This window comes from Marmota flaviventris, chromosome 15 (assembly GCF_047511675.1).
Source record: "Marmota flaviventris isolate mMarFla1 chromosome 15, mMarFla1.hap1, whole genome shotgun sequence".
Classification (NCBI taxonomy): domain Eukaryota; kingdom Metazoa; phylum Chordata; class Mammalia; order Rodentia; family Sciuridae; genus Marmota; species Marmota flaviventris.
The window spans coordinates 35717165-35739321 of record NC_092512.1 but is presented as its reverse complement, the minus strand read 5'-3'; the positions used below and the strand labels follow the sequence as shown (position 1 = coordinate 35739321).

Sequence of the window (22157 nt, the reverse complement as noted above, 5' to 3'; positions counted from 1 at the left end):
CCCCCGCCCTGATTTACAAGCAATGACAGTACATTTCGAATATCTTATTGGTAGCAATTGTAATTATTTACATCTGCTGATGATCAGAATGGCATTTTTGAAATGTACTTTAGTCTTAACCCTTTACCACTTTGGTTTCTAATTAGATTCATAAATAGGCCTTCTCCCCAAAGGAAGCTTTTGCTTTTGATGTTCTCACTTGGTCCCTAGTCTTGAGTCTCCCAAATATGTCAGTATTTAGGAAATGTTAGTTGAATAAGAGTATATTATAAATTACCTGGAGTGGCATATAGATGCCACAGACTTGTTTAAACTAGCCAGGAAGGAATTAGTTGCCTATTGAATTTTAAGTGGATAAAATACTGAATGAAATATGGTACGCGGTGATCTTGAATGTGCAGTCCCCTCTGCTCATCCATTCAGCCTCTCGCCCTCACTTTTCACATTCTGCCTTATTGGCTTTAAATTATTCGTTTTAGTTTTGTTAATATCTTTCTGGTACTAAGTTGTAAATCCATTTTCATCACCATATGCCCAGTGACTAGCAGTGTGGTTGAATAAATGGATTTTGATTGAATGAATTATGTCATATCATGAAGCTGTAGCTTAGTCATTAGTCACCATAATCACAATCGTTGTTTTGGTCCTACTAATTGAGGGATGGGTTACTTGGAGGACCTAGAGATAGGAAATCATGAATAACAGTGGACAGTGGAAAGGGACAGTGAAATCTGGCTGGCATAAATGTCTTAATTTCTAATTTATCTCTGGCATGTAGGTTAATATCTAAATGTAGTGAACTATTCAACTTGAGGGTTTATTAGCGAGCAAAAGGGACAAGATTCTATCCCTGTAGAGCCTTCTGTCAATTCTGTTAATTAGGTGACTTCTGTTTTTAAAGTGGGATTAATATGTCATTTTTTTTAACCATGGCCAAGATGAAGTAGTCATAAAAGTCAGTGTATAAGTTATATCTCCTTTGAGAACTTAGTACAAGTTATAGACTTTGCCCCCAGAAAGTTCATGTACATATAAATATACATTAAAACTTACCCCTATAGGTGGGTTTTCACAGTCTTACCCCTATAGGTGGGGTTACCACAGATACTTGGGTTGGATGATGCTTTGTTGTGGGAGTCTGTTCTGGGGATGGTTGGATGTTTAGCAACATCCCTACTTTCTACCCACTGGATGCTGGTATCATCCCATCTTCAGTTGTGACTAAAAATATGTCTTTAGATGTTTTCAAATGTTCTCTGGGGTTAGAATTTCCCCTGGTTGAAAACCACTGCCTAGAGGATATGGTACTTTAAATGATGGATAGAAATGGTAAAATTCCACATCTGTGAAGTGATGAATGGTAAATGAAAGGCAGATGAATTAGCATGACTACAAGTTGATGTCCTTCCTGCTTATGTTGCCTGCTTATGTTATAGAAACGTGACAGCAAATGGAATATGAATGCCTTAGGAGATTTTTGTACACATTTCTGGTTTTAATTGTGAGTGCCACAGTACTTCTAACTGGTTTTTCTCTTCCGCCTTTATATAATTACTCTAAGTTATTGAGCAATAAGCACTTGCTTAGTTTCTGTCCACAATCAAAATCAGATTAAAATGCTTCTCTAAAGACCTGAAAGGTTGCTTTATTTATTTGTATTCATGTAGGATTTTCTGAGGTAAAAGAGCTGGTGAGGAATCAATATATCATTTTCCAAGTAAACATATTCTGAATGACTTTTTCTACTTTATCTTTGGCATGTAGGTTAATATCTAAATGTAGTGAGCTATTCAACTTGAGGGTTTATTAGAGAGCAAAAGGCTCTCCTGTCCCTGTAGAGCCTTCTGTCAATAAGGACAATAAGCCCAAAAACATTTCCTTTGCTGGTTACTTCTCTTCTACTAAGCTTCTGTTTGCTGAGATAAATTTCTTGGGCTGCAACCTTGGGGTTGGGTCCTCTTGTCTTCTCTGTGCTCTTTTCCCTCAAAGAGTCTTAATTGTTGTGGCTTTAAATATCAAACTTAAGGGCTGGGGATGTGGCTCAAGCGGTAGCGCGCTCACCTGGCATGCGTGCGGCCCGGGTTCGATCCTTAGCACCACATACAACCAAAGATGTTATGTCCGCTGAGAACTAAAAAAATAAATATTAAAAAAAATATATATATCAAACTTAAGATGACCCCCACATTTCTGCCTGTAGTTCTTCTGGGTTCCCTATTGATATATCCAAGTGCCTAGTGCTCATCTCCACTTTGATGTTTTATAGACATTTCACATCTAATACCATATTGTATTGAATTGAAGAAGATGTTGATTGTAAGTCACATGTATGTCCACTAAAATTAAAAAACTAAACTATAATACTAAAACACTATAGGTTTCAGAGAAGTCAATGTAGGTTTAAAAACTGATGTGATTTATTGGAATAGCATCCATAAGAATAAAATAATTAGAAATGGCTTTACCAGAGAAGTGCAAAATTTTTATTCTGAACACTAAACAACATTCCTGGAAGATATTAAAGAAAACTTAAGTAAATGAAAAGACATCCTAACTTCAAAGGATCAGAAGACTTACTATTATAAAGATGAAAACATCCCCAAATTTACCTATAGATTTTGTGAAATCCCTATCAAAATTCCAGATGGCATCTTTATACAAATCAACAAACCTATTCTAAAATTCATATGGAAATTCAAGGAACTCAGAATAGCCAAAAATAATCTTGAAATGAAGAACAACGTTGAAAGACACTTTCAAATTTCAAAACTACTACAAAACTATAGTAAGTAATTAAGACTGTGGGTATTGGCATAAGAATAGACATATACATTAGTGGAATAGAATTGAGAATCTACAAATAAACCTTCACATCTAGTCAGTTGGTTTGTATATAAGCGTCAAAAATTTCAATAAGGGTAAGGAATAATATTTTCAATAAATGGTGCTGGGACAACTGTATATCCACATGTTAAAAAAAAAAAAAATGAAGTCGGATCCCAACTGTATGTCATGTAAAAAAAAAAAAAAAAAAAGCTCAAAATGGGTCAAAGTCCTAAAACTAAAAATCCTTAGAGGAAAAAATAGGAATAAATCTGCATGACCAAAATCTTTACAACAAGTGCTGGCACAATGGATAGGGAAAACCCACACCAAGGCACATAAAATGAAATTTCACAACACTGGGAACAAAGAGAAAAGTCTCTAAAATTCCAGAAAGGGAAAAGTAAAATAGTTTCTTCAAAGAATTAAGAACAAGAATGGTGAGCTGGGGACATAGGTCAGTGGTAGAGTGCTTGTCTAGCCTAAACAAAGCCCTGGATTCAGTCCCCAGCACTGCCAAAACAAACAAAACAGAAAGGTATTGGACTTCTTAACAGTCATATTGAACATTAGAAAACAATAGAGAAAGAAATACAACATATTTCCCTTGTATGCATGTTTCCTTGCTGAGTTTATAAGCAGGAGAGTTCAACCAAAGTAAGGGAGTAAACAGGGAAAGCAAGTGATGTAGGATCCGGGAAATAGGAGTCCAGCTCACTGGTAAGATGAAGGAAACATGCAAGAAGAGAATGAAGAGCTCAAGATGGCAGCCTGCAGAATCCTACAGACCAACCAGTATAGTTCAGTGCAGGAGAAACTTTAAGCAAATGAAATTAATAGATTGCCTTATGAGTGTGAACTTATAGAGAGATTGCACAACTTGGATTTCATTGTAATAAGCACATTGGGCAAAAAAGCCAAGAATAAGCAAGACAATGATCATTTACTTGGAAGATTAAAAGTTATGCAAGAAAGACAAGTTCATCATAGTGTATCCCATAACTCAGCAATGAATAGCATTAACATAGTGAGAATAATGTAAATACAGATCTAACCACATTTCTACCTAGGAATAAAAATTTATTGAGAGTATAAAGGAAGATAAAGTCTGTACATGTGGTGGGGCCTAGCATGTGTCTTAGCGGGGAGGAGCTGAAAGAGAGCTACATTGTCATTTGTTGTAGTGGGAAGTCTATAGAAAATGCCTAAAATTGGGGCTGGGGTGGAATTCAAGAAATACAGTATAGATTTAGACACGTAAATATCTAAAGACCGAAATTGTAAGTAGCTGCTGAGAAGAGGAAATTTGGCAGGTGGGAAACTGCTTTTTTTTTTTTTTTTTCATAACATTATTAGGACTACTTGAATTTTTAACCTATAGATATTTTTACAAAAACTAAAGACATGAGTTTTATTTTTTTAAAGAAGTTTTATTGCTTTGCTAGCAAAGGAGAAACATAGGGGACTCCCATCCCAGAGGTGTGATTCTGCCTGTCCAGAAGAACAGGGGGATTTTTTTTTTTTTAGAGAGAGAGAATTGTAATATTTATTTTTTAGTTTTCGGTGGACACAACATCTTTGATTGTATGGTGCTGAGGATTGAACCTGGGCCGCATGCATGCCAGGCGAGCGCGCTACCACTTGAGCCACATCCCCAGCCCCATGAGTTTTATTTTTAATAGACTTCTCACCATATTTTTGTTTTGTTTTTGGTAGTATGTATGTCTTCACAGTACTCTGGACTTCAGAAGGGTATCTAAGTTCAGGTATTTTAATCAGACCAGGTATTATTGGTACCCTTGGCATCTCCCTGCAATTAGAGTTTCTATTTTTCATTCCAGAAAGACATGCTTCATGTTCCTTCATTCTGTTTTTCTAGTTCCCTGCATACGATCCTTATTATTAGACTTTCAGGCAGCTGAATGCTCTAGGAAGAAGAGAGTACAAATTTAATGAAGCCATTCTTGCTTTCTTTCCATTATTACTTTGAAGCAGGCAGATAGGGAACAGAAGTAAACAAGAAAATCAAGATTGGTGTTATTCATTCTTCTCCAGGCAAGAATTCAAATAGGTGTCTACTGGGAGAGGGCTTGTATCTTTTAGCCATGCAGCTATCTTGGTCTGATGGGTGTTCTCGACTGTTTGAGGTCTGTTTATTGCATCGATGACAGCAGGAAGTATGACCTGAAAATGGCTCCTGTAGTTTTTCCTCACTTCCACTGATTTGCAAAGACTTGACAAAAATATTTCCACTTTGAAGTATAACTTTGGAGAAGGGAAGGCAATAAAAGAAAAAAATTTTAGTTGCACTTTTTGGCAGGGTGTGGTTATTAGTTCTTTTAATCACATGCTTAATTATATTTTAAGTGTGATTTTTAATAGTACTGAAGCCATTAAACCTCAAAAGAATGTTTAATGACTGATTCCCCAGATGGAAAATGAAAGAGTTGAACTGAGTGACTTCCAAGACCCCTTTAGTCCTTGAACTTCTGTGACTTGATGACTCAACAGAATTCACAGATTTTAAGTGAACCTTATTTAGGCAGAGTAAAAGTCACTCCAAACTCCATCTGAATGGAAATTTAAAACAAAGCTGCTTATTTTTACATAGTTAAAAAGAAAGAAATTTCTGTATTCCACAGAGGAGGACTAGACAGTTGAGGGATAAATAGAAAATAACATGAACTAAGGGGAAATACTTGTTGGAACTCTGATGCTAATCATGACATTTTTTCTATATCTTATGATCTGCCATGGGGGTCGGTGCTTATAGCCCTCAAGAGAGACTCTCGCTCCTGGGGCTAGCTAATTCCTAAAGATAAAACAAATTGCTTAAGGATAACTTTCATATCCCAATCAACCAAGTCGAAGTCTACTCACAACCACCTCCTATATCTATATGCCATGTCAACATTTTTATATAATAGTTTTTATGATTTATAAGTGTCATTTTTAAAAACATCAGTCTAGTAAACCATGTAGAAATAAGTATGCAAAAGTCTGAAAAACAAAACATTTTTTAAACATGTTTTGGTAGATAGATTATCTGAAATTCTGGATTGTTCAGTCATTTCGTTATTCTGCTATGGCGACCAAGTAATCCTTAACTTCAGTTGGAGTAAACTGCCTAAATCCAGCTTCATTGCAGATTCCAACTTTTATGTTATCTTCTGTCATCTGCCCTTCAAGACTTTCCTTTAGGGTTAAGATGGCTGTATGAATGGCATCTTCAACTTCCAAATCTTCATTATATCTTTTCTTAAGCAATATTTTCTCATTCACATAGTTCTTTCTTTTTAGGAAAAGTGAGCTCTAGATGGATCTGACTGAAATAAATATGGTTGTCCCTCCTTCCATCCACAAATAAGAAACTCCAAATGGACAAACACCACATGTCTGGGTATTTTCTTGCATCACAGAAGCTGCTTTCTGTACCAGCTAACTGTGGGAATGGATTCTTAGAAAACAAGATAGTATTGCTGAGCAAGTTTTCGAGCTCTGTGCACAAACATTCTGTAATCTGGGCCTGTGGCACTATAGACCAAAGCTCTATGTTTGGTAATTGGTTCCAGCTTGTAAGCACTTCACTTATTATACAGAATGGATTTCTGTTTCTTCTCAGTTGCTAATACCACACAGTTTGCAGCTTTAATTCCCACTGAAGGGGCTCCTCCAGTTACAGTAGCCAAAGCATATTCAATTTGGACAAGTTTATCAGATGGGCTCCCCTCAATAGTCAGATAGGACAACTAAATGGGGTATTACTGATCCTTAAGAAAGTGGCCAAACCAGAATTCTTCCCTTATTTTTTTTTAATAATTAAAAAAAAAATTCTTCAATGATGATTTTCTTACATTGGGTACGATGTTTCACCTCAACTGAATATAGTCAGCGAAAAGCTATAACCGTGTTCTGACATCTTTACCCAGAGAGCCAAAGCACCCATGTCAATATTTCTAACCTGCTAAGTCATCCCAGGGCCAGATATCCAGCAATAGAGACCACTCTGATTGCCCCAAGCCTCCTGAAGTTATTCACACTGGCCAGCCCTAAGCTGTTTACCCGGACTTCCCTGGCCTTCTCTGGGAAGCCCTGGCAAAGGCTCTGGCCTAGACTCCTCTTTCCTGCTTCTGCCTCCTGACCAGACTTAGTGCTCCCCATATGGCCCTGTGTGGCTTGGCATGCCTCCTTCTCTAGGAAATACAAGCAATAAATTCTTTCAATGGCATTGGCCTTCTTGTGTCATCACTCAGTCACCTCCACAATATAAAATCCCATGAGTACAATGGAACAATGACCTGTGCTCAGTTTCAGTTGTCTGTGTAGACTGTTTCCTATTATTTTTACAGTTACAGAGGGTTGGTTCTCTTGCTCAGGACATCTTCTGATATCCCAATCATTCAACTCAGGCCCTGTGAAGGCCATGCTGCTTTCCAATATTTCATGATCACACATGAAACCTCTAGACTAGGCCAGATGCCTCAAAATAAATGACTTCAATCCTAAAGATAAGGTGCCAAAGGTATCTGGGGATAAAGATGGAGAATGAGAGATAGCCACTGTAGCTATTACTTGTTTCTTCTAAAATAATTAGTCATAGAACATGCTTTTCTGAGGCTAAGTCCTTAATAGCCTCTTTCTATATAAAAGCCTCTTTAGGATAATAGTAACAGCTACAATTTATTGGTGCACTTGTTGGTATCCCTAACCCTTACATCAGAACAGGTCTGATGACTCCCAATTTATTGATAAAGAAACTACAATTACAAGAGTTTTCTTGTCATATAACTACAAGATAGGTGGCCAGTAAGTAAAGGAGCCAGTATTGAGAATTCAGAACTGTCTGATTCTAAATCCTGATTTCTTTCCCCCCATGGCATGCTGCCTGGAAATGAATGCCAATGTGGAGTCTTCACAGTCTTTGGCTGTGAATGGCTGATACTAGGTATCAGACTTAAGATGATCAACCATGGGTGCCAAATTTCTTTTTATTGTCATAAACACACCCAGCTACCTTTCTGGGCTGTACAAGGAAATCTCATTACCTCTGGCTCTTGTTTCTTAATCATAAAATTAAGGTTTTGCAGTAAATTTCTTTTACAACAATTTGAATTATCTTAACTTTGCTAAGTATAATGTATGAGAAATTTATTGTTTATACCCTTCTTATTTCTTCTTAACCAGAGTCCTCAAATACCTAAATGTGAGTTTTATTTAACTGACATTTTATCCTTTTTTTATATGATTTCAGAAAGTCAACAGTAAACATGAATTGTTTAACCTTAAAGAGAACTATTTTTAGTGGCTTGGAATTTAAAGTATGAATAAATGAAGGATGTCTTTAATAAACAGGTGATGTGTCATTTGGGGGAAATGTAGCATGACGTATGGATTCATCCAATATAGCCATCAGGATGTTCCTACATACTTGGTATAGTTAAAATTCCCAAGATAGATGTGTGTATGTATGCCAATCTGAGTGGTTAATTTCACCATTGATTGGCCTCTGCTGGACTTGTGCTTCAGCCAAGTCTGTTTGTGGGGATGAATAGATATACACAGATCCTCTCAACAGATCCATCTTTTGACCCCTGGCTTAAATGCATCAAATGTTTGACTTGCTAGAATCTGTGACCATAATAGTGTGTTATTATCTGTTCCATTGGGAGTTAGACCCCAAGCATTTGACCAATTAGCCCTAGAGTCTGCTCAGCTATCCTAACCGACCATTCAGTCCAGGAGATGTGAAATTTTTGCATCATCTGGGCAAGTCATGCTATCTTACTGTGTCTCAGCTTTGACATTTACCCACGGGGATAATCTAAGCCAACATTTTGCCCAATAGTATATTTTACCGTGTAGAGGACTGCCTGCAAGTAGTTGACTTATTTCTGAAATAACCCAATTAATTGGAGGGAAAGACAGTATACAACATTAAGAACTATGATATCAACTACAAAGTAACTATAATTAATTGAAAAATTGTATTTTTTCACTTTGAGGAACAATTTAACATGGGGAAAAGAAAGAGAAATAGAGATTTTCCCTATTTTTGACCAAAAAGATTTTGGGGAAATACATATTTTATTATGATTTTTCTTGCTATTCAGTAAAACACATATTTGTTATAACATGATGGATTCTGAGTTCTTTCAGACAAACTATCTGGTTTTATTATTATTACAATTAAGAGAGTGTATCTTTCAGCTGGCACAGCATTTCCCGCTTTCATAATATAAAGTGCTGACTTGAATTGTGATCACAAAGTGGCAAAATGAAAACTTCAGGTCATAAATAGGTATTGAAATGTAATGAAGGCAGCAGGTCCAAATTATTGGAAATGCAGCTGAATAAGCATTTAGAGAAGGGTGTGCTTCTAAATGACACCAGTTTATCTGTGCTGCCTAGTAGCAAAAGGGTGAGTCAACTTGCTAGACAAGTCCAGCAGAGACAAACATGAAGAGTCTGAAATTGTGAGAGTTCTCATGTCATGTTCCCATAGGGTGGCATTTGTCAGGTTAAGGGGAGAAAGAAGAGAAGCAAGGAAGGAGGAAGGGAGGGAATCGTCAAGGAATTTGCTTTTCAGCACAATGTAACACAGACCATGGGATCTTCATGTTAAATCAGGGGTTGGTATTTTCAGTGGTTAGTGTCTGAGAACAGCCATCCGCTTTTTTTTTTTTTTTTCTCTCTCTCATACCTGAATGCTGTATGTGTCATGTCCCTGATTCCTTTGCATTAATCACCTCTGGAGAGTTCCAATAGCATGATGCACCTGCAGAATTACTACATGGACAGTCATTTCCAATGGCCCAAAAATATGCCCTCTATTGGCAAGAGAAACTCTGCCTTCAAAGATTTGATATTTATTTTCTCATTCATCTTCTTCCTCCTTCCAAACAAAATAAACCAGATAACTACTGATATTTTCTTAAATCATCATTGCTTGATTGCCATCCCAAAGCACATATCAAAGAAGGGAACTAGAGAGGGACTGGCTTAATTTAGGAATCACTTTGGAAAATGATGATACCACTGGTTACCAGTGACAAGTTCTGCTCCCTCACATGTCAAGTATAACATTAGAGAATCAGGTAGAGGCAAGAATATAAAGCTGGGTTTATTTAAAAAGGGGATGCTCAGTGGGATGGCCAAAAGGTGAGAAGCAGATGGGCTGGAGGGGCCATGGTAGAGTGATCTGGGGAGGAAGGGGACATAATTAACAACTTTTATAACTCCCTGTAGGGAGGGACAATCCCTGGGACAGGATACCTTAACCACAGGTTGGAGCAGGGACAGGTTATCTTGATAAGGGTGGAGGAAGGGCTCTGAAGGTATTAGCATTGCAATCCCTCTCCAACTTCCCAGACCCAAATTGGCCTCTGTTCTGATTACCTGTCTTTAATTCTGGCTTTAATGAGAGGAGACAAATCAAGGCCTGCTCAAACAGAATAATCATGAGGTTAATCTTATGTATAAAACATATGTTGATTTCTATGAATAACTCAAATATGTCTAGCCTAATCATTTATTAGCTAGCCTCTTTGTAATTACATTGTAGGGATTTTTTTTTTCTTTACATCATTTACTTCTACTGATGCTTTCAATCTTTATCAAGTCAGAAAAGCATTTGCTTAAAGTGAGAGGAAGGGTGCTATTATATCTGTTAACAGTGTGAAGCAAGTGCTTGACCAAGGGTTTAGAAGCTTGGTGGCTTCTGGTTCCCACAGGAGCTGGAGAGACTGGGATCACTGAGAACTATGGAGGGTGATAGATGCATCATGTGAGCAATGAGAGGGGTCACTGAAAGTCAGTCACTCATCTAACCTTCAAAAGGGAATAGAATTGAGTGGACAAGCATAGCAGGTCGTCATCCTCCTCATTTTTTTTCTTTCTTTCTTTCTTTCTTTTTTTTTTTTTTTGGTGGTACTGGGGTTTGAACCCAGGGCTTTGTGCATGCAAGAAAAGCACTCTACCAACTGAGCTATAACATACCCAGCCCTTCATCATTTTTCATATAAACAAAAATCCTAGGTTAAAATCGGAGTTGAGACTTGGATGGCAAATTTTGTTCGTGTGTTCTGTATAGTGAATTTCATGTTAAAGTCTGAAAATCTGTTAACAGAGTCAATAAAATATTTTCTATTATTCATTTTAGAAATGTGCACATCTTCTGTGATTCCTTTTCTCTGCCACCCTGTGGATTTTACTTAAAATTGCAGTAGTGATGTCCTGAGTTGAATAGATCAGCCGATGTTTATATGGTTTGGAATTACCTCTTTTGAATTTTTTCAAAGAATTGGCACACACTATTAACAAACACTTTTAAAGTCCACCATAGGTTAATAATAAAAATTATTATTAGGACATTATTATTATCAAGGACATCTAGGTCACTTTTACAATTTTTCAAAAACAGTTTTTATTATTAAATTATTTTAAAAATTATACCCATTTCTATGTACATATCTATGGGCATACTTATGTCCATTTCTATATTTTGGACAGGAATTTTGATTAAGACTTCTAATTTCTTTTGGATTTGTTAAATGCAAAAACTTTGAAGCATTCAGGAAAGTTGGAAGAATTTTAGAGTACGTGGCCATAAATTCACCCCTAGATTCTACAATTAGCATTGCACTTTACTTGCTTTATTATCAGTTACCCACATACTTATCCCTCTGTTCGCCTTTTTTTTTTTTAAAGAGGGAAGAGAGACAGAGAGAGAGAGAGAGAGAGAGAGAGAGAGAGAGAGAGAGAGAGAGAGAAAGAGAGAAAATTTTTTAATATTTATTTTTTAGTTTTCGGCGGACACAACATCTTTGTTTGTATGTGGTGCTGAGGATTGAACCCTGGCCGCACCATGCCAGGTGAGCGCGCTACGGCTTGAGCCACATCCCCAGCCCACGCCTTTATGTTTTTAATGAGTTTTAAATTTATAGACATTAGTGTATTTCCCTCTAAATGCCCTTCAGTAATAAGAGCTTGATATTTATTTGTACTATCTTTTGAGCTAAAATATTCATACAGTGAGATGCTCAGATCTTAAGTACCATTTGATGAATTTTGGTCTCTTTTAACAGCCTATGAAATATAGTATGTTAGCATTATCCCAGCAAGCTTGCCTTTCCCTGCACAATTCATCTTTACCCCACCCCCACCAAAGGGACCCATCATTCTAGTTTATTCTTTGTTGATTGGCTTTGTCTCTCCTTGAAATGTCTCTACATGAAATCCTATAACATGAACTCTTTGGTAAGGCTTCTTTCACTCAGCAAAATCTTTTTTTTTTTTGGAACAACATAAAACATTTTTTACACAATACCCTCTTTAAATCATATTTTCTCACCTTTTGCCAACTGTTATCTTTTTTGTTTTGACAAATGATAGTATTTGTTCCACAGTGATCTTTACCAAACGCTCTCAAACCAACAAAAGTTACAGAAAGACATACATGATAATCTAGATGAAAAATTCTAAATAAAATCACATCTATGCATTTTTGACTCTCACAGCAAGGATTATTATTCTCATTTTCCTTGAGGCGAAGCTGAGGTAGCATGTCTTGGGCTATGAAACTGGACAAGAATACACATCCTGACTTAACTCCAGCTTTTAAATTTTCCTGTTATTTCCCTACTCTACCAAATTTTTATCAGCATAATGTTTTTGAGATTCATATTTACATTTTGAGGTTGTGTTGGTTAGTCTTTTTATTGTTAAATAGATTTCTGTTGTATAGCTATACCATAGTTTATTTACCTAGGATCCTATTGATGGAAAACAAATTTTTTCCATTTTTTAATTACTACGATAATGATGCTATGCACTTTTTGTGCGAGTCCATTTTTGAGTATCTATATTTATTTATCTTGGGTAAATAAATAAGAGTGAAATACATAGGTCATATGGTTTATGAATGTCTAGTTTCTGAGAAATGCCCTAACTTTTTTTTTCAAAGTGGTTGTACATCCTAATACCAGTGTGTAAAAATTCCTGTTGCTCCTCATTCTTACCTACATTTGATATTGTCTAGTCCTTTTAATTTTAATAAAGGAGTGCCAGGCCTATTTTCTACTTACAGGATTTCTCCATGTACCAATTTTTCCGTAATAAATATCATGGGCAAAAGGTTTCTAGGTTCTTCTCAGGAAATCTAAATCTAAATTTCACTACTACTCAATTCATAAAAATTTTTGTTTTAAGAAATATTTAAGAACAGGGTGCAGTGGTGCACACCTGTAATCCCAGCAGCTTGGCAGGCTGAGGAGGCAGGACAATGGCAAGTTCAAAGCCACCTCAGTAATTTAGCAAGGCCTTAAGCAACTTAATGACACCCTGTCTCAAAAGGCAGGGGTGGGGTGGGGGTTTATGGTACAAAACAATAACAAAAAAACCCCCAGAAATAAATAAGAAATCATCTTTGATAATATGTAGCCTATTCATTTCTGTTAAGATCCAGATTCTATCCCTGGATAGAGAGCTGAATTTCTGAAAAGCTTTCATTTGCCACTTTTTGGTAACTGTTTCTTTTGAACTCTACTTCATGTTACACTTTTACCTTCCCATGAGCAGCACTATCAGAAATAGCCATAGGAAACTTAGTTTGTATTCATGTAAGAAAGCTAATAAAGTTGTAATCTATTACAGTAAATAGTTCTCTCCAGTCTCTTGTAATTCAGTGTGGGGAGCATCTTTGCTTATTTCTCCTGAGCTACTGAAAGTTTCTTGTTTGCTTGTCTTATAAACCCTGTGACTTGTGGCTAATCTTCTCCCCATTCAATCACTAGGAGGCCTAGAAATTGTGACCTATTTCCTTTTCAAGAATTTCTGGTACATTAAACATTATTGTATATGTTAACTTTGGCTTTGTTCTACAATGCTACTCTTGGTTTTTCTCTTCATTTCCCTCTCTTTACCTATTTTGATTCTCTTGTATTTTATTTTTTTATTTATTTTTTAGTTTTCGGGGGACACAACATCTTTGTTTGTATGTGGTGCTGAGGATCGAACCCGGGCCGCACGCATGCCAGGTGAGTGCGCTACCACTTGAGCCACATCCCCAGCCCAGATTCTCTTGTATTTTATAAACCTCCTAAAATGATTCTCACACTGAGACTAGCTCACAAATAAAAATTCGACTAGTTTGGTATGCTGTTTAAAGCACTGATTATTCAGAATGGAAATGTTTAGAATAGATGAATCATAAGAACAGGTTAAATACCATTCTTTTATAATTAGGGTAATTAGAATCGCTAGTCATTTAATAAAAGCAACATTATTCACAATAGCCAAAAGGAGGAAATAAGCCAAATGTCCATCAATAAATGAATGGATAAATAAATGGTGGCATATACCTATAATGGAGTATTATTCAGCCATAAAGAGCAATGAAATTTTGATACATACTACAACATGGATGAACATTAAAAACATTATGTTAAGTAAAATAAGCCAGTCACAAAAAGATGATATTGTATAATTCCACTTATATGAGGTATTTAGAACACATGAGTTCATAGAGACAGAAAGCAAAATAGACATTACCACGTTTGAGAGATTAAGTTATTGCTTAATGGTTATAATTTCTGTTTGAGGTTGAAAGAGTTTTGGAAATGAACAGCAATGATGGTTATACGACATTGTAAATTTTCTTTATGCCACTCAATTTTCAGTAAAAATTAGTTAAAAATGGCAAATTTCCAGTTATGCATATTTTTGCACAATAAAAAAAATTTAAAAACAAGTTAAATGCCATTATTTTGTGATTTAGATAATTAGCATTGCTAGTCTTAATGAGTTGTAGTAGTTGTCTCTTTAGTTTTTTTCCGAGGACATCCTAGAACCCATGCTATATAGTTGATCATTATAAAGAAGATCATGTTAAAGGACATGTTAGAATTGGGAGTCACACTTAAAGAGTATTTGACCAAGGAAGCAATATTATGTAAATTGCAGAGGTGACCAAAAATAGCCCATAAGAACTGAGTCATTATAAAAATTACTCTGCGTGTGTCCCACAATAATCACAAAACCAGAAGGCAGTAGGGAAAGGAAGGACTGGACTCTGGACACCGGATAGGCAGGAGTGAACCTGTCTATTGTGCAAAAGGCTGAACAAGGCCCCAAACAGTCCATCTCAGGGGCGGAGCAGTGGCACAGGGAATCTGTGGAGGAAGCCAAGGCCAGAGGCAGGGAGGAAGTGGGTGGATGGGAGGCTCTCCGGAGTCAGAGCCCCACCCACTGGGCAGGGCAAAGGGCAGCACTCCAAACTCCAGGCAGAGTGAAGTTGAAGATCATGGCCATTTCATAGGTCAAGGACTCAGAAATAGGACGTCTGGGGGAAGTTATCAATCCCCTACAAATATTCACATCTGAAATGAGTTAGGCATTTGGGGATACTGAAAAGGAAAGATTGAGTCTGAAAAGAGAAGTTCCCGCAAGCCATTGGAATGCAGGAAACACCCATGAACTTTTGAAATGCAAAGCAAGCATTACATGAGCAACTTAGCCCATGTCCTTCGCTCTGATCCTTAGCCCTTGATCCAAGCCCTTGTGTGCAAAAAGGAGCTGGAGGACAAAGTGCAAATGCTAGAAAAACCTGCACAAAATTGAATTTCTCTGCTCTGACTCCACCTCTAGCCCAGCCCCTAACTACTGTCCCTTTATATATATTAATGCCCGTGTCAAGGGGCTGCTGTCTCTCCATCTGATTGAGGGCTGTATTTCCCCCTGAATATGTACATTCCTTGCTTTACCCTAAAAGCTTCTCACTGTCAAGATACCTACATGTTCACCTGAACGTGTATTTATTACTTTAACCCAAAAGATGCGTCACTGGAGACAGCCTGCATTCTCCCTTGAATGTGTATCTGCTTTCCTAAATAAATCTGTCATGTATCTGCTTTTCCTAAATAAACTTCTCCAGATAAATAAATCTGTGACAAAAGGATATTCATATCCTCCAGTCTAACAATATGTTTTCAAGGGATTTGTTCTAAAGACATCATCATTTGCATGAAGATGTAACTTAATACAAATATTTTTTATAGCAAGAGTCCTTAAAATAATGCAACATTGTGATAAATGTTCAACAATAAAAAAAAATCCTACAGTAACATAACAAAGTAATTAAATATGTTGTGGAGGATTTGGAAAGGCACACAAAGATATTTCTGTTTTTACAAATAGTATAGACTATTCCTTGGTTTGACAGTACTTGAGTCTTATTCCTGCTTACGTAAATACTCCACTAAAAAATAAAAGGAGATTTCATTGTCAACATTTTCTGTCTAAAGCTATCTGGGTTACTCAGAACTTCTTTTGGTTGCAGAGTGAAATTGTGGGGTAACAGAGGTCTTTTTCTTTCTTATTTCATCTCATGTTGCTGAAGTGTTTTATTACCTTTAGATATTTTCAGAAAGGATTCTTTCATTGCCTGAATTCAGAGGTCAAAGACTGTTTTTTTAAATTTTTGCTTTTAGCTGGACATGGTGGTGTTTGCCTATAATTCCCGTGACTTGAGAGGTTGAGGCAGGAGGATTATAAATTTGAGGTCAGCCTCAGAAACATAATAATAGGCTGTCTCAAAATAAAAAATAAGAAGCGTTGAGATGTGACTCAGTAGTACAGTACCCCTGGGTTCAATCCCTAGTACTGCAAAATTAAAAAAAAGAAGAAGAAGAAGTTGTTTGCTTTTATTATTGCAGAGGGGGCTATATAGTACTAAATTCTCCATCCATCCATCCATCCATCCATCCACTGACCACCTACCACGTAACTCAGCTTTGCTTTCTGTGTTGGTAAGCTAACATTAAACAAGCCTATATTTTAAAGAATGAAGGTGGGGCAGACCATCCATAAGTAAACCATACATGATTGTAGGTAATAATAAGTGTTAATCAAAAATTGAACAGGAGAGAGCTAAACTGGATGGATGTGGCTGCTAAAGGTAGAATGGCCAGGAAAGGATGCTCTCTGACAAAAAAATTGTGTATGACCAGCCATACATGTTCAGCAGACAAAGAGGAGGTACAGGGTCCAATCTTATCCTTCATTCTCTTGTTAAATAATAAACCATGCTAGTCATATAATTTATAATTATATGCTCTGTGTTAAGTACGGAGGGATGCAGGTGTTGTATTATTTAGAAGGAACTTTCAATAAATGTTATTCTTGACTCTGGAACCTGCATTACTGAAAACCCAGAAAAAAAAATATTATCAGGTCATCAGTTTAGATTTTATAAATTTCTTCAAAATTTCTATGCTCAGGAAAGTTCTAGAATTGTTCTCTAAGTGGACTGAGTGTCAAACTTGCTGCCCTGGGGCGGGAATGGGGGGTGCCTGACACCCCCAGGAGTGATGGGCCATGTCATCAGTACTCACCTGGCTACTGCCAAGGTGGTGCCTGCCCTTCCTCACCATCCTGCACCAGACCATAGAGCAAGGTGGTGGCTGCTCTGCTAGAGACCACATAGTTCATTCTATTCATTCATTTGGCAATAATTTCCTGAGCTCCTGCCATGGGCTAGGCTCTGGAGATTGCAGTGTGCTTATAGCCTAGTGGGAAAGGCAGACTATAAACACGAGCAACTGCAGAAAATTACAGCAGTGTTATGTAAAGGCGCAGTGGGGACACAAAGCAGGGACCCTTCACTTGGTCTGGAGGTGCCAGGAAGGGTTTCCCAGAGAAAAGGCTGTTTGTTTGAACTGGGCTGAGAGGCTGAGGTGGGTTGAGGTGGTGAAGTGGGGTAGGCACGGGGGGGGGGGGGGGGGGGGGGGAGCAGGAAGGAGTAGGTAGAGTGGAAGAAATAGGGTTCTTAGCAGCAGGAGTATGCAAAGCCTGGAGGGTCAAATGCTGAACTCTTAGAGGAACCGAAGGCATATGTAGCTGAGACATAGAGGGCATGGAGAGCAGTGAAGAGAAGGGGATCCAGAGGCAATTTGTTCTGTTCGTCCATCATGTTTTCAACAGGAAAATTTCAAACATACTGACAGGAGAAATTAATATAAAGAACCCCCATACCTGTCACCCAGATCCCAAAATCATCAACTCATGGTCATGTTTTGTCTACATTTCTATCATTGTGCCAACTCCCCTGCCCTCACCCCCTGGATTATTTGGGAACAAATCCTACATATCTTATCATTTCAAAAGTAATTTTTTTTTGCATTCATTCTCCATTTATTTTAACTTCATTCCTGTGTAATACCTTCTCATGGTAAACAACCAATAAATAAATTCACTTGTTGAATCAAGATACCAATATTGAGTGGAAGAAAGAAAGGCAGGCATCAAGGCAACAATGCAGAGTACTGTCCACCATATTAGAGTTTGTGCTCTATTCTATGGGTGTTTGGAACTAAGTGCAATTTCTTTGATCAGAAAGGGACATAAAGAGGTTACTCTGCCTAAAGCAGAGAGGAAGAAGTAGAGGGGGTAGTTGCATCTGCAGAGAGATTTTGGGGAGGCTATTTTACAAACTGAAGCAACTAGATTATCCCTGTGTGTGGGAAAGGGTAAGAAACTACAAGTGGAAGAAAACTAAAGGCAGGGGGGAAGTCCAACTAGAAAAACTGGAAGGAAAGCAGACAGTGAGAGAGAACAAAGAAAAGCAATGAGTCAGAGGAAGATGAAGGAAGATGTCTAAAGGAGGAGGATGCTGAGGAATACCGACAGAGAGGGGACAGAGCACAAAGGGCCTGAAAGGTTTTCACCACTGATTCTAACTAGCCATGCCAAGCCAATGCCTGCTGAAAGGGGTTTGCCCATTTCCTGCCAGTTTTCTTTGCCTCAACAGGCAATGTGCCAACAGTACTGGGGGGGGCGGGGGGAGAACCCTGGTCTCAACAACAGATCCAAGGAGGAAGGGAGGGATGCAGGGAAGGTCAGCAACAGTAGTTCTCAGGGTCTTTGGGTATTTAAGGAGTACTGGACAATGCAGGGGAGGTGAAATATAGACAGGAAAAGATCTGGAAGGAGTCAGGCTGAGGGAGGGAGAACCTCCAGCCCACTGGGAAATGATTCAGGGACCAGTGCTCTCCCAGAAAGAGCTGGAATGGGAGCAAGTGCCAGGACACTGGGAAGAAGACCATTATCCCTGGCACATCTGAGTGGTGTTTAATAGAATGCCCACCGCTCAAGGCTGTAGTGGACACCGGCACAAGGAAAGGCGCAGCTAGCCAAACCCAAGCACATGCTGTGCTCCAGGTGTGGGAGCTCCCTCTTGTTCCTAGCACTACCATCCCCATCATACTTTTGGGATTAGGGTCTTGGTGAAGTGGATCTTGCAAGTGAATATTCTTTAGAACTTGAAGTGTGCCAGGCAGGTTACCAATATTTGAGACATTCCTATTTTCTAAACTGGCAAGAGTTAATGAGGATTCATGACCATCATTTATTTTAGGATTGGGAAAACAAGGGGCTGCCTCTCCTCTGTGAGCCAGGCAGTGATGTGAGGGATTCCCCTACATACAGCCACCTCCCACTCTAGTCCTTCCTCTTTGGTGTAAGGGGGACGGAGTCCTTGGATGGTGGGTAACATTTGTGGTCTATGCTCATTTATTGGGTGCATTGGATCTCCAACATATCCTCAGCATGGATGAGGCAGGGTTTGTTTTTGTCTTTCTTCAATCTTCATTGGGACCAGCGAGAGGCCACCACCTAGAAGTGTGTTTGCTTGGCAGATTTCACTTCACCTGCGTGATAGCTAATCTTAGATGGAGGTTGGCAGACCATCTGGAAATTACCCAGAGCTGTGTTCCCTGTTACAGTTCAGATCTTCCATGTCCCAGAAGAAGCCACATTCTCAGGATTTGGTCCTTAGGGGGTGCTCTCAGGAGATCGTGGAACTTTTAAGAAGTGGAGCCTAGTGGGAGGTCTTCTGGTCTCTGTGGACATGTTCTTGAAGGGGACAGTGGAACTCCAGCTCCTTACTCTTGCTTTCTTTCACTTCCCAGTCATGAGCTGAGCCACTTTGCTACACCATACACTCCCACCATGATATGCTGCCTTGCCACCAGCAATGGGACCAACGCCCAATTATGGAAGGAAACCTCTAAAACTCTGAGCCAAAATAAACCTTTTCACTTTGTCAGTTGACAACCTCAGGCATTTGTTAGAATAATGAAAAGCTAACACATTAATAGCTTTCATCAGCAGTAAAGGTAACTTTTAGAAAGCTGTCTGGTATCTTCTCTATTCAGAACTTGGGGGCTTGCTCTTCATGGGAATCCCTGTGCAATGCTGTGTGGCCAACCCTCCATAGACAAGGTTCGGTCTCTATCAAAGGAAGACAATGTCCTGACCCAGGATCATGCAGAGATATACCCCAAATGTCTCTTGGTTTATTTGTGATATAGATGGACAAATCTCTCCAAAATTCTTTATAGAGACATTTGTATCAAAAGAGAAACTAACAGGGACAAAAAGGTGAGCAAGGAGGTGGTGGATGTCATTTATTCGTTCATAGCAAGAAACTGCACACATCTTATTGAAACAGGAGCAACCATTTAACCTATCTTGCCCAAGAATATTTGTCACAGTAATTGTGCACTTTGTTCTTCACGAAGAACAACCTCTGACATGGCAGTGTCTAGGGCATTCAGGCCCAATTGAATAATTTTCTTATTTCTCTCCTGTCCTTTCAGTTGGTGATGGATTGATCAGACATAAATGTCTGCCCTGTCATCTCAATATCTGTGCTCAAAGCCCTGAACAGTACAGCAAAATAGTTCATCATGCTTTATCAGAGAATAATTCTAGATAAGAATGTGCTCTTAGAAACATGACAAGTGGATCATCCTTGAAATTTATAGGTCATAGTCACCTTAAAAAAAGGCTTTCAACAAAATGTTTTTATGACTCTGCCTTGGTTAACCGAGGTGGGCCCGACCGTCACTTAGACTTCTTACAGTATTAATTTGGACTTCTGAGAGCACATTATGCCCATGGAAAAAACTTGACCTGTCTTTTTCCTCTGAGTTCTGCAACATTGCCAGCCTGACATCCATTTTTACTCTGCTTCTATTTCTTAAAGTTTGATAGTTCAATAGTTTTACTTTTTGTACCAATATCCCTTTAGTAGGCTTTCTACAGCTCCAGATATTCATACAATGAGAACTGTTAGAGCTGGAAAGAAATTGATGCCTTTGCAGTCTCAGATTGTCACCTACAGGGCAGAACTTCAGGTTTCCAAGGAAACCAAATAGTCCAGTGTTATTTGTAATACTAAGTCAAAAGTGCTTTTTGTGCATATGAAGAAACAAGGTCAAGACTTGGTTGTAGTTGCTGTGGCGGAGGTCAAGAGTATTTTAAACTTATTTATAGCTTATTTCATATTCTGCTTGCTCTTCAGAGCCTATAAATGTTTTCACCCTTTATAGCTCATTTTTTACTTCTATTGTTAATCTGAAACTGGACCTTAGGAAGAGAATGCTATTACCCCCAGATTTTGTCCCTGTGATAAAGATATACCCTAAATGAGTGAAGTAGATATCCAGCATGTCCTCAGCATGAATGAGGCAGGGTTTGTTTTTGTCTTTCTTCAATCTTCATTGGGACCAGCGAGAGGCCACCACCTAGAAGTGTGTTTGCTTGGCAGATTTCACTTCACCTGCGTGATAGCTAATCTTAGATGGAGGTTGGCAGACCATCTGGAAATTACCCAGAGCTGTGTTCCCTGTTACAGTTCAGATCTTCCATGTCCCAGAAGAGTTCACGTGCTCAGAGTTTGGTCTTTAGGGGGCGCTCTCAGAAGGTCATGAAACTTTTAAGGAGTATAGCCTATTGGAGGTCTTCTGGTCTCTGTGAACATGTCCTTGAAGGGGACAGTGGCCGTCACAGTATGTAGAATTATCTATATTTCCAAATTATCTATAGAATCCAAATTAAAGATTAGGAAGCCACAATGAGAACACCAGTGAAGACAAATTTGCTCACTGCCCCCAAGTTAGGATTGGCGTGTTGGGGCACTGGTTTCTGGAACACAGAGGGTGAAGTAGAGAGAGAGTGCCTGAGAATCCAGCTTTCTAATTTGGGTGGTGACACAAACCAAGATTTGGAGCATACAGAAGAAGCGATTTTAAAAGTGAAGATAGCAGGTTTCTCCAGTACATGTGTTTGAGCAGCCTAGGGGATAGGCAGAGGAAATATAATCTTCCCTGAATTAGCAAATGTTCAGGTTTCAACTGCCCTGAAAGATGTTTATGGGATTTCCTTGACTACGAACATGGTGTGGTGAAAAGAAACAGAACATTGACTCTTCTGGGACATGTTCTGCCACTAACTAGTTTTGTGACTTTAAGCAAGTCATGACTTTTCTGGAATTTCCT

At 38.4% G+C, this 22157-nt stretch overlaps 1 pseudogene; it reads right to left on the bottom strand.

Annotated features, from left to right (window-relative positions):
- Window positions 1-5898: 5898 nt before the first annotated feature.
- Window positions 5899-6742, bottom strand: LOC114101794 (proteasome subunit alpha type-2 pseudogene; annotated as a pseudogene).
- Window positions 6743-22157: the final 15415 nt, after the last annotated feature.